The following is a 15,514-nucleotide window of genomic DNA, read 5'->3' on the forward strand; positions in this document are numbered from 1 at the left end:
GCTATGAAATGTTATTAAAAATTGTAGTATAGAATCTCATACAATTTTGTTTGTTAGAGACGTCTAAGTAGGCAATATTCTTCACTGTTTGATTCCCCAATGCTTTGCTGGGACTTACAGGAATACTCTGCTCATTCCTGAAAAAGTTTTCTGGGTCAACCGCAGTCTTAACCTTGACAAGCCTCTGAAGATTGTCATTGAAGTATTTGGCCCCATAAACTTCTTGAAAGCTATTCTTACCAAAGCTGTTAACACCAATATCAAGATCCCTATAATTCAAGAAGGCACTTCTGGGATTCTTCGACACATATGGGGTCATGCAACTGTGCAGCTCCCTAGTCTGATTTAAGAAATTCTGAGCCGCTGCAGGTGAAGGATCTTTCCAGCTCACTGAGTACCGAGCCTTGAACAAGTTCCCCTTACGGTGTGGAAACGGTGTCGCATCAGAAGGAATCTGAGCCATTTTCCCTCTGTAAGGGTTGAACACAAGTCCCATTTCCCCCAATTCAATCATCTTCTTCCATATAATCTCCAATCCTTCTCTGGGATTAGCATTCTGAACATAATCAGATTTTCTTTTCAGAAACATAGTTGAGTTGCCGAACCAATAGGGTTTCAGGTTTGGCACCATTTTTAGAACCCTGATCGTCGTTAAACCAGGCAACAGAATCAATCCAATGCGCCTCAGTGCAATTCACCTTCTTTAACCCTAGAAGCGGAAACTCCTTCTCCAAAATTGGCAGAACCTCGTTAGCCTCTCCCAGGAACAAAGCCATAACAGAGGCTCTAACGGTTTTCCCTGAGGGCGCCAATAGTAACCTCATGAAAAGCCTGTCATCAGTTGTTGGCGCCACCTGCTGCCACTACAACACAAGGTCAGTGGCATTCTCTTCCAAAGTCTTGTCAACGCGGAAAAAGGTAACCGTTTCAGGCACGGGAACAATTTTAATAGTAAACAACACTACGACACCAAAACTCGCTACTCTGCCTCCTCTAATAGCCCAGAAGAGATCATCCCCCATTGTTTGCCTGTTTAGAAGATTTCCTTTGACATCAACAATTTGCGCGTCGATGACATTATCAACGGATAAGCCATATTTTCTCAACATGTTACCGTACCCTCCTCCGCTGATATGGCCACCGACGGCAACAATGGGACACACTGATGCGGGGAAGCCATGGACCTTACTGCTGTCCCAGATCCTATAATAAACCTCGCCTAGCGTGGCACTGGCTTGGCCCATGGCAACCTCGTTTTTTACATCCACTGTGATTCTGTGAAGGTTGAACATGTCGAGGAGGATAAAGGGATTCTGGGAGACGTACGAGAGGCCCTCATAATCATGGCCTCCACTCCTGATTCTGAGTTGAACGTTGGTGCTTTTTGCGCATATTACAGTGGCCTGGACGTGCGATTCTTGGAGGACAGTGACAATGAGTAACGGCTTTGGCGTCAAGGGGGTGTTCAAACGAGCGATGTAGTTTGGGAGCACGGTGGTGAAGTTAGGGTTGGTATTGTCAAAAACTATGTTGGAGTGTGGGGTTGAGGAGTTTGCATGCTGTGTGAGGCACGAAAGGAAAGTGTCAGAGAGTGGGGGATTTGGGGGTTGTGCCGACGAAGTTGAAACAGACAGAAAAACAAAAGCAGTGAAAAGATAGGCCAAACTAGGTTTTGCCATTGTCGTGTGTTAATGATATCATGACGAGATAACAGAATCTGTGAAGTTATGTGCAATTATTATATTATTCCGTATTATTAGCCTGTCATCTCATCACAGGCTAATAAAACGCGATAATATAATAATTACACATAATTTCACACAAATTCTGTCATCTCATGATATCATTATGTGTGTTATTGTATGGTGACTTGGTGGAGGGTTAAGGGGAAATTTTTTACATAAAGATGAGTTTGATCCCACAGATTTTTATATCACTATTGGGGCCGGCTTCGTAATTATGATCATAAATTCAAGCATTCGTTCATTCAGTGGTCGTCCAATCCTGGAACATGCATGCGGGTATGATTCAATAATTTTCAACGAATTCTTTCACTTTTAGTGTGTAGGGTGGTTACCATGTCTGAATGCATATATTTCGGGGTGCATTTATTACTACGAGATATTTAGTGTGCAGAGGGGCGACTTTTGATTGGTGGAGTTATTAGCTTTTGATATGTCTTATTTGCCTGATTTGTGGGATATTTGTTTTGTATAGTGGGTGCTTATTAACTATGCTGTGATAAAAGCGAAAATAGATTTTAACCAGTATAATAATCCGTGTGATCCACACATGTTGATTTGTATTTGTGAAAATAATTATGAATATTTATTAATATATTTTCTTAACATTTAAGAACAAATATACTCATTGAGTCTTAAGAAACATTTTAAACAAATTGTAATAGAAACTAACATTTTAAACAAATAAGCTTACATATTTGCCAGTTTTTGAGTTCATTCTTGAGATCCCTCAATGCTTTTGCTGGAAATTAGGTTAACGTGAAAGCACTGCTGCTACTTTCATGTTTTGAAATAATGTTCCAATTGATCTTCCTTTCCCTTGTGTGTTGTTTTGGTTGCTGCAAAGGAGTTGATATAAGTTAGCTTAGGATAGGATTATATAGATAGAAGCAATAACATAAAAATGTACTTAGAGAAAATTTGAAGCCAATGGCTCACCCTCTAAATAGATAATGGCAAGAATAGAAAGGGTGTGATCTTAAAGAACGAATTTTCTTCTACAATACTCCCTGTCATGGATAGAAAAAATTGAATTGAATTTGAAGCGCTAAAGTGGTTCTTAAGAATAAGATCATTGAAATTCATCCTTATGTGTTAGCAAATTAAAAAATCTATCAACTATGTCAAATAAAGTAAAAAGTATTCTAAATAAAAAACTATTTGTTAGCATATGTCATATATGGAAGCCGAGTATACCAACGATGTTAGGAGGGACAAAACAAACCCGAAAAAGCACCAATAAGGGTACAAATCCCTTGGTGGATTTCCTTTAACAGAATCTGTTAGAAGGTACTGAGCTGTCAGGAGGATATTGATTCATAGGAAATATGCTATTGGCATATTGCTTCCCATCGTGCAGCACTGCATTGTCGCCTTTCCACTTTTCTATTATTTTCTTTTCGCATTCTAGCACCTTCTCTTTTCGTAGCAGCACCCTTGGCTAGTGCATCTATTATCTATATAAGGGATGCTTAGTATGTAATAGAGAAGAACAGAAAAATAATACAAGTTTTCTTCCTTATCCTTCTCTCTTATGGAGGTTCCTAGCCCTCGAAGCTAGACTGTTCTTTTTCATGCTTCTGTGCGTAACAATTGGTGCTTTCATTGAGCTCCAATGACTGCCTTCCATGGTTGCCATGCCAACCCACACCACCCGCCAAACCACCTCTTCATTGCATCCTCTCCACATTACCCTCCATCAGCAACCACCTCTGTCAGACTCATCCCTTCCATTTCAACACACATCTCAAATGGCGGACCACCTCGAGGCCGCCATGGCCAAACTTGCTGCAGCTCAACTCCGCTTCGTCGTGACCCAAGCTTCCATGGAATCCAAACTGGATGCCATTTTTCTAAAACTGCCAATCCCGTTAACCAGCCACCACTACCAATCTTCTTCCTCCGTGCAGTCACCACCGTTGCCTCCGCTTTCCAGGTTGACTGTGCCTTCATGCCCGGTGCCAATGCAACAAAGCCAATCACCCATGTCGACTCCGCCATCCATGTCGACTCCGCAACCCATGCTGATTCCGTTTCCATGCCCCACACCCATGCAACCAAGTCCCGCATCATTATCGGCTCCACTTCCCATGCAGACTGTGCCTCCATGTCCTGCACCTGTGCAACCATTCCTTGCACCATTGCCGGCTCCACTTCCTATGCCTCTACCTACCTCCCCGATCTCCGCCACACTCGTGCCACTTTTTCATGCAACAAGCTCTTTCGTACTGTTGCTTAGTATGGCCATGCAATAGCTCCTAATGACAAGGCTCTCGAAGGGAAAAACATGACGTTGTTTGAGATGGAAACTGAATATTATGGGTTTGCTATGGTCGCACGCAAATGCCAACCGGTTGCCTTTGCACTATGCACAACTGCGAAACCAGGTGCATTTCACTGGAATAGACCTTGGGATTCGGTATTGCTTTTGGAAGCCATGGTTTGAAAACCCAACACCTTGAGGACAAGGTGTTTTTGATGGGTCAGGAAATGTTAGGAGGGACAAAACAAACCAGCAAAAGCACCACTAAGGGTACAAACCCCTTGGTGGATTCCCTTTAACAGAATCTGTTAGAAGGTGCTGAGTTGTCAGGAGGATACTGGTTCATAGGGAATATGCTATTGGCATATTGCTTCCCATCGTGCAGCACTACATTGTCGCCATTTTCCACTTCTCTGTTATTTTCTTTTTGCATTCTAGCACCTTCTGTTTTCATAGCAGCACCCTTGGCTAGTGCCTCTATATAAGGGATGCTTAGTAGGTAATAGAGAAGAACTGAAAATAATACAAGTTTTCTTCCTTATCCTTCTCTCTTATGGAGGTTCCTAGCCCTCGAAGCTAGACTGTTCTTTTCCGTGCTTCTGTGCGTAACAAACGACTTAGTGTTGCATCCTTGAAAGACATCAGAAAATTCCTAAATAATATATAATCGCCATTGGTGAATAGATTTACCTTTGTTGTGTACGCATCAATATGTTCATTCGGGTCAGTCGTGTCATCATATCTCTCCAAATTGAATGGTTTCCACCTTATTTAGAGGCAGAGGTACTTCTATATATGATCCCATCAATAAATGGATGTCGATGTACTCCTCCATGTGAGTATTAGTACCTTGGTATTCAGAATCCACATCAGTGAATGCTGGAATGCTTGGCTCCTGTTCAAATTATTGATTATGTGCTCAGATATCTGCATTCTGCCGATGCAAGGCCTGCAAAACTTCTTCATGTTGTCTACGCAAGGCTTCGATGTCTTTAGCATTGAACTACTTCCAACTGTTCCCGTATTTCTTTTATAATCAAGTTCTCCTCCATCCCGAATTGTGTAGTTGCACTACAATCTTTGTCGTGTTAGTACCATGAAAACTTGGTGGACAAAGGAAATATTGCTTCAGGCGCAGTGGGCATCAAATGTTCTCTTACCGACTTCTGAAGAGCTCCTGATGTGACCTTCAACTATGTAGATTGATCTGATCTCGAACTGGTTCTTTTATCTTTTCTGAACTGCTAGTTGGTTTGTCAAGCTCCTTCGTGCACTTGTGGGTACTTGCTACAATGCTCAAGTTAGATGGCATGAGGAAATTTTAGAAATTGAAATTTATTTTAAAAAATAGATAAGTATTAAGTTTTATATAAAATACTTACAATTATATGTTTTTCAAAACAATTCAAGAACATATAATAGAACGTATATTGACTAAAAAATAAATTAAATAGAAATGTTAATTATCAATTTCACATGTGACTAATAACCATAATGAATTTCTAACAAATTAATATTTACCAATAAAAAAAATAATCATCATCAATTTATAATACAAATTGGTATATGGGTGGATCATAAGTTTTTACAAAAAGTTCATATTATTCTCTTTTGACAAACATTTAGTGCAACCTGAAACCGATATTGGGTTTGTTTTCATAAAGATTACACAATAATATGTTTGGACTCAAGCATTAGAAGCCCCAAACACGTCAGAACCTAAAAACATGGCCAAGAACAAGACCATAGGGGAACAATAAAAATGAAAATAAATGATAAAAAATATTTACTTTTGTGTTTCAAAGTTTAAGTTGTCAACCCCTTATACAATATTCATAAGTTTATCCCATTTGGAAAAATTAATAAGAAATAGTCTTTATTTCCTAAATAATCATAAAAAAATCCATTAAAGGAAAAACTAATAATGGTCATTTGATTACAAATGCAATCATTTATAATCTTTAAAATACTCCTTCCATCCTTTCAAAAAAAAATAAAAATAATCCTTTCATTCCTAATTATAAGACATTATTAAATAATTCACATGTATTAAGAAAGTTTTGTTAATTTAGTTATTAACATTAAATCTATATGTAATTGTAATATTTTTCAAAACTAGGCATAAATAATTAATTTATGGAGAGAGAATAATAGTAGTGAATTTTATTTTTAAAAATTAAACTCTTAAATTCTCCAATTTCTCAATCCTCAAAAGAGAGAAAAAGAAATAATCCATGACATTTATTATTTATGGACTAAAATAATTAATGCAAGGGATAATTAGAAAAGAGTACTTAAAAAGGACAAAGAAATTTTAAAATCATATCTTATATTTAGGGATGATGAAAGTATAATAGAAGAATGCATTTGAGCTATATTGTAATGAATAACAAATGGTAAAAAAAGAAGAAGAAGAAATAGGAAAAAAATACGTAAATATATAATTATTTAAAGGAAGGATAAAATGATCAATTTTATTCATGAAAGTATAAGACACAATTAATTTAATCCTTAAAAATAATTAAATAACAAAAAGATTCTTGAGAGACTCTTTACTGTCACTTTAGTTTCAAATTTAATTATTTTTTTTTCATTTTAATTCCCAACTTAATTAATATTGGCACCTTTAAGTCATAAAACTTTCTGAAGTTTAGATTAAAGTGAAAAATTACGCTTCCATGAACTTTTTGTCATTCAATTACTTCAGGGGGTTAAATTGATAGCACTTTGTATTCTCATAGTTAAAATTGTTTATTTATCCTTAAAGGAAAGAAGCAAAGTCATGGATTTTTATATGATGAGTCAAAATTCTATTTTATTAACTTCCATAAACGTTATTTCCATATTTCTAGTTTGAAAATTAAATTCATTAGGTTTTTTTTTTCCTTCTAGGACATTGACCAGGAATGATTATTCTTTCAAGTTTCAAAGACTTGTTAGAGTCAACACTCTCCCTAATTAATGTTCAAAAGTCAAGGAAGATGAGTGACACGGCATCAGTTAGCACATAGCACTCACACCCTTGTGTATAAATTAAACCGCACTCACCTTCGACCAAGTCACACATCAATAGTAACATGACAATGGCAAAACCTAGTTTGGCCTATCTTTTTGCTGCTTTTCTTCTTCTAATTGTCTCCATTTCATTGTCAAAACCATCCCCAAAATCCTCACTCTATGACACTTTCCTTCACTGCTTCACACAGCACACAAACTCCTCAACCCAATTCTCCAACATAGTCTTCCCCCAAAGCAACCCCAAATTCCCCTTTGTCACCCAAAACTACATCCGAAACGCGCGTTTCAACACCCCCTTGACGCAAAAGCTGTTACTCATCGTCACTCCCCAGGTAGAATCGCATGTCCAGGCCACTGTAATATGCGCCAAAAGCGTCAACGTTCAACTCAAAATCAGGAGTGGAGGCCATGATTAAGAGGGTATCTCGTACATCTCCAAGACACCCTTTATCATCCTCGACTTGTTCAACTATTATGGAAGTGAAGAAGAACAAACAAGAACAACAGCAACAGATGCAGCAAAAAACTATGTCATACACAGAGTTTTGCAGCAAGGTGAAAGAGAGAAAGATGAGGAACAACACACAGATTTACGTGGTTCACCCTTGAGTAAGGCTACATCCACGGGAGGGAAACAGAAAACCTTTTATTACTGATGCAATATACAAGTGGAAGCTTGTTAAAATACAGGGCATCCTTACCTTATATAAGCAGAGGACAAAACAGAAAAATAACAGAATAAACTGCCATATGGATTTTAGTCACAACCCAATAATCCACCACCTTGAACTAACATCCATATAAGACACAAACTATTCCCTCCAAGCATACATGAACTTAACCCCAACAATCAACATTGAGCAAGCTTAAACAGTGATCAAACTTGCTCTTTGGAACTGGCTTTGTGAACATATCAACATGATTGTGCAGAATGTTGATCTTATGAACCTTAATTCTTCTTTCTGACCGAATGAAGTGATATCTAACATCTATATGCTGTTCTATCATGATGAACTTAATCCTTGGCCAAGCGTATAACACTAAGGCTATCACAGTAGATGTTAGCATATTCTTGATTAATTTCGAGATCATTTGTCAGACCTCCCAGCCAAATTCCTTCCTTTGCAGCTTCAGTAAAAGCCATGTATTCAGCTTCAACAGTTGAGAGGGCAACAGAAGGTTGAAGTGTTTCCTTCCAACCCACCAAGCAGCCACCAAGGGTGTAAGCATACCTTGTTAGGGACCTTCTCTTGACAAGATCAGCAACAAAATTAGCATCAGAATAGCTAGTGAGACAACAATCTGAGTTAGATCCATAAATCAACCCTACATCTGCACTTTAAGATATCTGAAAATTCTCTTCACAACCTTTCAATGTTCCTTTTGAGGTTGGTTTAAGAACCTACTAACCATGCTAACAGCATAAGCAAGGTCAGGTCTGGTGCAGACCATGGCATACATGAGGCTGCCAACAACACTTGAGTATGGAACCTTTCACATATAGTCCTAATCGGCCAGAGCTTGAACCTTTATCATAACAGACAACTTCTCTTTTTCTAAAATAGGAGTGCTGATAGGTTTAGAATCAGTCATTCCAAACCTCACAAGTATCTTCTGAATGTAGTCCTTTGAGACAAAAATAGCCTTTTCTGAGTTCTGTCCCTATAGATCTCCATTCCTAAGATTTTCTTTGCAGCCCCTAGATCTTTCATATCAAATTCACCACTCAGGAGGATCTTCAGATTTTGTATATCACACATGCTTTTTGCTACAATAAGCATGTCATCTACATAGAGTAGAAGATAGATCATTGATCCATCCTCCACCTTGTTGTGATAAACACAACAGTCATAGAAACTTCTCTTGAATCCTTGGCTAGTGATAAAGCTGTCAAACCTCATGTACCATTGCCTTGGAGATTGTTTCAATCCATACAAGGACCTCTGCAATTGACAAACATACCTTTCTTTTCCTTGAACTTCAAACCCTTCAGGTTGTTTCATTAGAATATTTTCTTCCAATCTTCCATGGAGAAAAGCAGTCTTGACATCAAGTTGTTCAAGTTCCAAATCTTGGTTTGCCACTATAGCAAGCAAAACTCTAATGGATGTATGTCTAACCACAGGTGAAAATATTTCGTTGGAATCTACTCTTTCTTTCTGGCTGAATCCCTTGGCAACTAACCTAGCCTTGTATCTTATCCCTTCCTTTTCTAAAAGACCAGGTTTCCTCTTGAATATCCACTTGCAACCTACCACATGTCTTCCTTTAGATAGTTCAACAAGTTTCCAGGTTTGATTCTTATATAGAGATTCCATTTCCTCTTTCATAGCTAACAAGCAATTTTCAGCTTCAGGATGATTGATAGCTTCTTTGTAGGTGGCAGGTTCATTTGAATCTATTTCTTCAGCTGCATGTAATGCATAGGCAGCCTTGTCTTCAAAGCCATATCTCTCAGGAGGCTTAATGACCCTCTTAGGTCTCTGACTGATTCCAGGATTGAACTGTGCAGGCTCGGGTTCAACATTCTGATGAGCCTCATCTGCACTGGAATCTTCTGATTGCTCACCTTCTTGAAGAACAGGAGATGTATCTGTATAACCCCCTTTTCTGAGTCTTTGGTTGTAGATTCTACATTCTTTTCTTGAGGAGAGTGGCAACTCTGTGTTCCAGCAATTGAAACCTCAATTTTTGGATGGAGCAGATGCGATTCATCAAAAATTACATCTCTGCTGAGAAGAACTTTCCTTTCAGAGGGTGACCAGATCCTATAACCTTTCACCCCATCACCATAACCCATGAGCAGACCTTTTCTTGATCTAGGTATCAGCTTTCCTTCATTGACATGATAATAGGCATTGCAGCCAAATACTCTTAGATTTGAGTAGTTTGCTGTTTTGCCATTCTAGATTTCAATAGGACTTTTAAGTCCTATAGCAGTAAAGGGTGTTCTATTGATTAGAAAACAAGTTGTATTGATAGCTTCTCCCCAAAAACTTCTGTTGAGACCAGCATTAGACAATAGGCATCTTGTTCTTTCCAGAAGTGTTCTGTTCATTCGTTTAACAACTCCATTTTGCTGAGGAGTGTTCCTAACAGTAAGTTGTCTAGCAATCCCTTCATCTCTACAGAATTTGTTAAATTCTGTTGAGCAAAACTCCAAGCCATTATCAGTTCTGAGTCTTTTAACTTTCCTTTCAGTTTGTTTTTCAATCAGTGCCTTCCATTCTTTGAAGCATTTGAAAGCTTGACTCTTCTAACTCATGATGTAGATCCATGTCATCCTTGAGTAGTCATCAATTATGGACAGAAAATACCTTCCACCACCTAGTGAAGGTACTTGTGCAGGCCCCTAGCAGTCAGCATGAATGTAATCAAGAGTTCCTTTGGTGGTGTGAATTGCTTTAGGAAATTTAATCCTATGTTGCTTGTCGAAAACACAGTGCTCACAGAATTTAAGTTCATCCAGTTTCTGATTTCCCAATAGCTGTTGTTTTTAAAGTATCATCATACCCTTTTCACTCATATGACCAAGCCTCATGTGCCATAATTGAGTTAAGTCAGGTATTCTCTTATTGGATTTTGATGCAACAACTACTAGACCATCATCAATACATGTTGTACCTTGAAGTATATAGAGATTACCCCTCTTTATACCCTTCATCACCATTGTAGAGCCTTTCTGAATTTTCATGACCCCATTTTTAGTGTTGCATTTGAACCCCTTTCCATCCATAATACCTATAGAGATTAGGTTCTTCTTCAGCTCAGGAACATGCCTAACTTCAGTGAGTGTTCAGATAATTCCATCATGCATCTTGATTTTTACTGTGCCAATTCCAACTGTCTTGCATGAGACATCATTTCCCATGAAGACATTTCCACCCGATTTCTCTTCATAGGTGTCAAACCAAGTTTTGTTAGGACACATATGAAAGGAAGAACCAGAGTCTAATATCCACTGATCTTCAGAATGTTGGTGGTGATCAGCAACTGAGAGAACAAGCTCATTTTCAGATGTGGAACCTTCCTTGGCAACAGCAGCAGATGGTTTGCCTTTTTTCTTAGGACAATCTTTCTTCCAGTGACCTGGCTCCTTGTAGTAGTTACAGATGTCCTTTGGATTGACATGAGTTTTCTTCTTTCCTTTAAACACCTTTTTCTTGATGTTCTTGTTAGAGTTAGAGACCACAAGACCAGTTCCATTTGATTCTTCAGAATTTCCAGGTGCTTTAGATCAAAGTTCCCTTGAGTATAAGCTGGATTTCACCTCCTCCATGGTGACACATTCCTTACCAACACTAAGAGAATTGGCAAAGCTCTCATATGATGGTGGTAGAGAGGCTAACAGAATCATGGAAGCATCTTTATCCTCTATCTTAACATCTATATCTCTTAATTCCATCAAAATAAAATTTAATTCATCAAGATGGTCCTTAAGAGATGTACCTTCTTTCATGTGTAAACCAAATAGACGCGTCTTCAAGAAGAGCTTGTTGCAGATTGACTTGGTCATATATAGATTTTCCAACTTGAGCCATAAGCCACTTGCAGTTCCTTCATTAGCAACTTCATATAAAACTTCATCAGACAAAGAAAGCAAGATTAGTGAGTGAGCCTTTTCTTCTTGTTCCGCAAGTTCTTCAGTCTTTGAAACAGAGGCCTTTTCTTTTGATTCAGAAGCCACTGGTTTCTTCATAGATGTAGAAGCAACAGGAGCCCAAACATGTTGTTCCTTCAACAAAGCACGCATCTTGATGCGCAACAGATTGAAGCTGTTCTTTCCATTGAATTTCTCAATCTTGATTGTGTTTGACATGATTTCTCGAGTGTTCTTGATCATAGTGAAGCAACGAAAGATACCAGAAACAAGACTCCCACAACTTGATCTTCGTATTCAGACGAGAATCTTGAATTCCCTTGATCGCAACTTGAGCTCTTGATACCAGTTTGTTATGGAAGTGAAGAAGAACAAGCAAGAACAGCAGTAACAGATGCAGCAGAAAACTATGTCATACGCAGAGTTTTGCAGCAAGGTGAAAGAGAGAAAGATGAGGAACAACACACATATTTGCATGGTTCACCCTTGAGTAAGGCTACTTCCACGGGAGTGAAACAGAAAGCCTTTTTTTACTGATGCAATATACAAGTGGAAGCTTGTTAAAATACAGGGCATCCTTACCTTATATAAGCAGAGGACAAAACAGAAAAATAATATAATAAACTGCCATATGGATTTTAGTCACAACCCAACATCAACCTTGGTGGAATCATCGTCAATGTAAAAAACGAGGTTGCCATGGTCCAAGCCGGAGCAACACTTGGAGAAGTTTATTACAGAATCTGGGAGAAGAGTAAAGTTCTTGGCTTCCCTGCAGGGGTGTGTCCCACTGTCGATGTCGGTGGCCATATCAGTGGAGGAGGGTACGATAACATGTTGAGAAAACATGGATTATCTGTTGATAATGTCATTGATGCTCAAATCGTTGATGTCAAAGGAAATCTTCTAAACAGAAAAACAATGGGAGAAGATCTTTTTTGGGCTATTAGAGGAGGTGGAGGAGCGAGTTTTGGTGTCATATTGTCGTTTACTTTTAAGCTAGTTCCCGTGCCTAAAACGGTTACCGTTTTTCGCGTTGAGAAGACATTGGAAGAGAATGCCACTGACTTTGTGTTGTAGTGGCAGCAGGTGGCGCCAACCACTGATGAGAGGCTTTTCATGAGGCTGTTATTGCAGCCCGTGAGTTCCAAGGTTGTGAAGGGAGGGAACACCATTAGAGCCTCGGTTGTGGCTTTGTTTCTCGGAGGGGCTAACGAGGTTGTGCCGATTTTGGCGAAACAATTTCCGCTTCTTGGGTTAAGGAAGGAGAATTGCACTGAGGTGAGTTGGATGGATTCGGTTCTTTGGTGGGACGATGATAAGAGTCTGAAAAATGGTGCCAAACCTGAAACCCTATTGGATAGGCATGCCAACACTGCTGATTTCCTTAAAAGAAAATCTGATTATGTTCAGAAAGCTATTCCCAGAGAAGGGTTGGAGTTTATATGGAAGAGGATGATTGAGTTGGGGAAAACGGGGCTTGTGTTCAACCCTTATGGAAGGAAAATGGCTCAGGTTTCTTCTATGCGACGCCTTTTCCACACCGTAAGGGGAACCTGTTTAAGGTTCAATACTCTGTGACTTGGAAAGATCCTTCACTTGCTGCGGCTCAGAATTTCTTGAATCAGGCTAGGAAGCTGTACAGTTACATGACCCCTTTTGTGTCCAAGAATCCAAGAAGTGCCTTTTTGAATTATAGGGACCTTGATATTGGTGTTAACAACTTTCGTAAGAATAGCTTTCAAGAAGGGGAGGTTTATGGGGCAAAGTACTTCAATGGCAATTTTCAGAGGCTCATCAAGGTTAAGACTGTAGTTGATTCGACAAACTTTTTCAGGAATGAACAGAGTATTCCCCTAGCTCCGAGCAAAGCATAGGGAATCAAACAGTGAAAGAATATTTCATACTTGTATTTTTATTTTTTTTGGTAAGGATATTTCATACTTGTATGAGTTTCTATATTATTTTTTAATAATATTTTATACTTCTTTATAATACAATATTATTTTATTTTTTTAATTTTAGTCCTTATAAATTGTGTTAATTTTTTTATTTTTCTTAAAGTGCCGTCTAAATTACTTTTTTCATTGTTCAAGTGCTATTTAGTATTTAAATTGTTTTAGGGATAAAAAATAAAATAAATAAAATTTATAAAAATTAAGAAAAAAAATTGTAAGGATGAAAATAAAAAAATATTAAATTATAAAAACTAAAAGGTTATTTAAGTCAAATAATTAACTTGATTCCTAATCAGATTAATTGTTAATTTGATATGATCCCCTCGTAAACAAATTCTCAAACCATCAGAAACCTCACATGATTAATAGATTAAATACTCTCAAATGGATAACTAAACATCAAATTGTAACAAAATTAGCTGTAATTAACCTAATAGGTAGGATAAAACACCGATAAAACAAACCAAACAATAAGGACTGTCTAACGATAAATTAATTATCCTTTCTCAATCTCTTCATACTTTTTTTTTTCATGATCTTGGTTGCGACTAAATTGTCCACCGAGTTTTGCTTTTTAAGCTAGAGAATACTTGCATTAAATTGAATGAATATACCATATGTTAGAAGATGGCTTAGCTGAATAGTCAAACTGAACATGTGAATACAATATTGTACTTACGGTGACATATTTTCCCAAGGTTTTAAATTGTTGTTGTAGTCTCGATTTTGTCATGATTCTTGATATTGATATCGAGAGAAATTACATATAAATGGAACTGATGTGGCTGTAATTTTAATCACGTTACGGTCACAAAGATCAAACAAATCTTGACGTTATGTCTGAAATTACAGTTAAGGACATTTCTTTTTTAAGCCTTGTATATTATATATTTGTATAAGAGGACTACACGTATGGAAGAGGTTAACATGCAGAACATCTCAATCTCAACATTAATAGTAACTCAGGGCCAAGGCTATCCAAATAAAAATATGTTGCTCAGAAACATCCATTAAACAATAAACATAAGAGCAAAAAAAAAGGAAACTAATTACCAAGAATCCTTATTATACTGCACGTATATATCTGATATATAGCAGGATACATACATTGCCAAAGGATCATTGGTTGCCCTTCAAGGTTAAGGATTACAACTGTGACCTAACTAGTCGGACTAACATATATGAAGAGCTCCCTTTCTTCCTTTTGCTCCCTTGATGATTGCAAACGCTGTCCCATGATCTGAACTTGGGATTCATATTGACCTTGGCTGGAAGAAAGAAGAGTTAGTGCCAAAACGTTTGCTGATAAGAGCAAACACAAGGTGACAATACAATAATGGTGCTCAGGTGAAGAAAACTTGTTGGTTTTAGTAAGTGGCTTTTAATTTGTAAGTGAAATGGAAAGTGGAGGAAAGGATCTTCCTGGCATATGCCTTACTCACTCTGCTTTGTGTTTGCTTTTCTGATTCACTTTTTTTATATATCTTTTTCTAACATAATCTGACACCTGCATTTAGTTTAGGAATCTACCAAGAAAATTCTCCCTAGTGACATTTATGTGTTAAGGATGTCATCAATTGGCCTAAATTCAATCTAGCTATCTGCTGAAATAATTGGTAATGGATCAAGAATCCAGGTTTGAATATAAACAATTACTAAAGAAAATTTTATAAATATGAATGCGGTTCTCTATATATTATATATGTTTGATCTATGGTTCTCAATATATTAGATATAAAATGACTAAAATATGTTTTTTTTTTGTGAAATTGATAGTTTAAATTTAATTCTTCTAAAAAAATTTGTTCTCTTAAAATTATAATATATAATTTTTTGACTTGGAGCAAGGTATAGGGTAGATTTTTTTACACCCATTATATATAACTGATGTAAAAAAGTTATAGTTCAAATATCTGAAATTTTTTATGAACCA

General features: G+C 37.5%; 2 pseudogenes; one reads left to right on the forward strand and one right to left on the reverse strand.

Annotated features, from left to right (window-relative positions):
• Position 1: 1 nt before the first annotated feature.
• LOC100797333 (berberine bridge enzyme-like 21) lies at positions 2–1,679 on the reverse strand (annotated as a pseudogene).
• Positions 1,680–7,000: 5,321 nt separating this feature from the next.
• LOC100797880 (berberine bridge enzyme-like 21) lies at positions 7,001–13,723 on the forward strand (annotated as a pseudogene).
• Positions 13,724–15,514: the final 1,791 nt, after the last annotated feature.

The sequence above is a fragment of the Glycine max genome, chromosome 15 (genome assembly GCF_000004515.6).
Source record: "Glycine max cultivar Williams 82 chromosome 15, Glycine_max_v4.0, whole genome shotgun sequence".
Taxonomy (NCBI): Eukaryota; Viridiplantae; Streptophyta; class Magnoliopsida; order Fabales; family Fabaceae; genus Glycine; species Glycine max.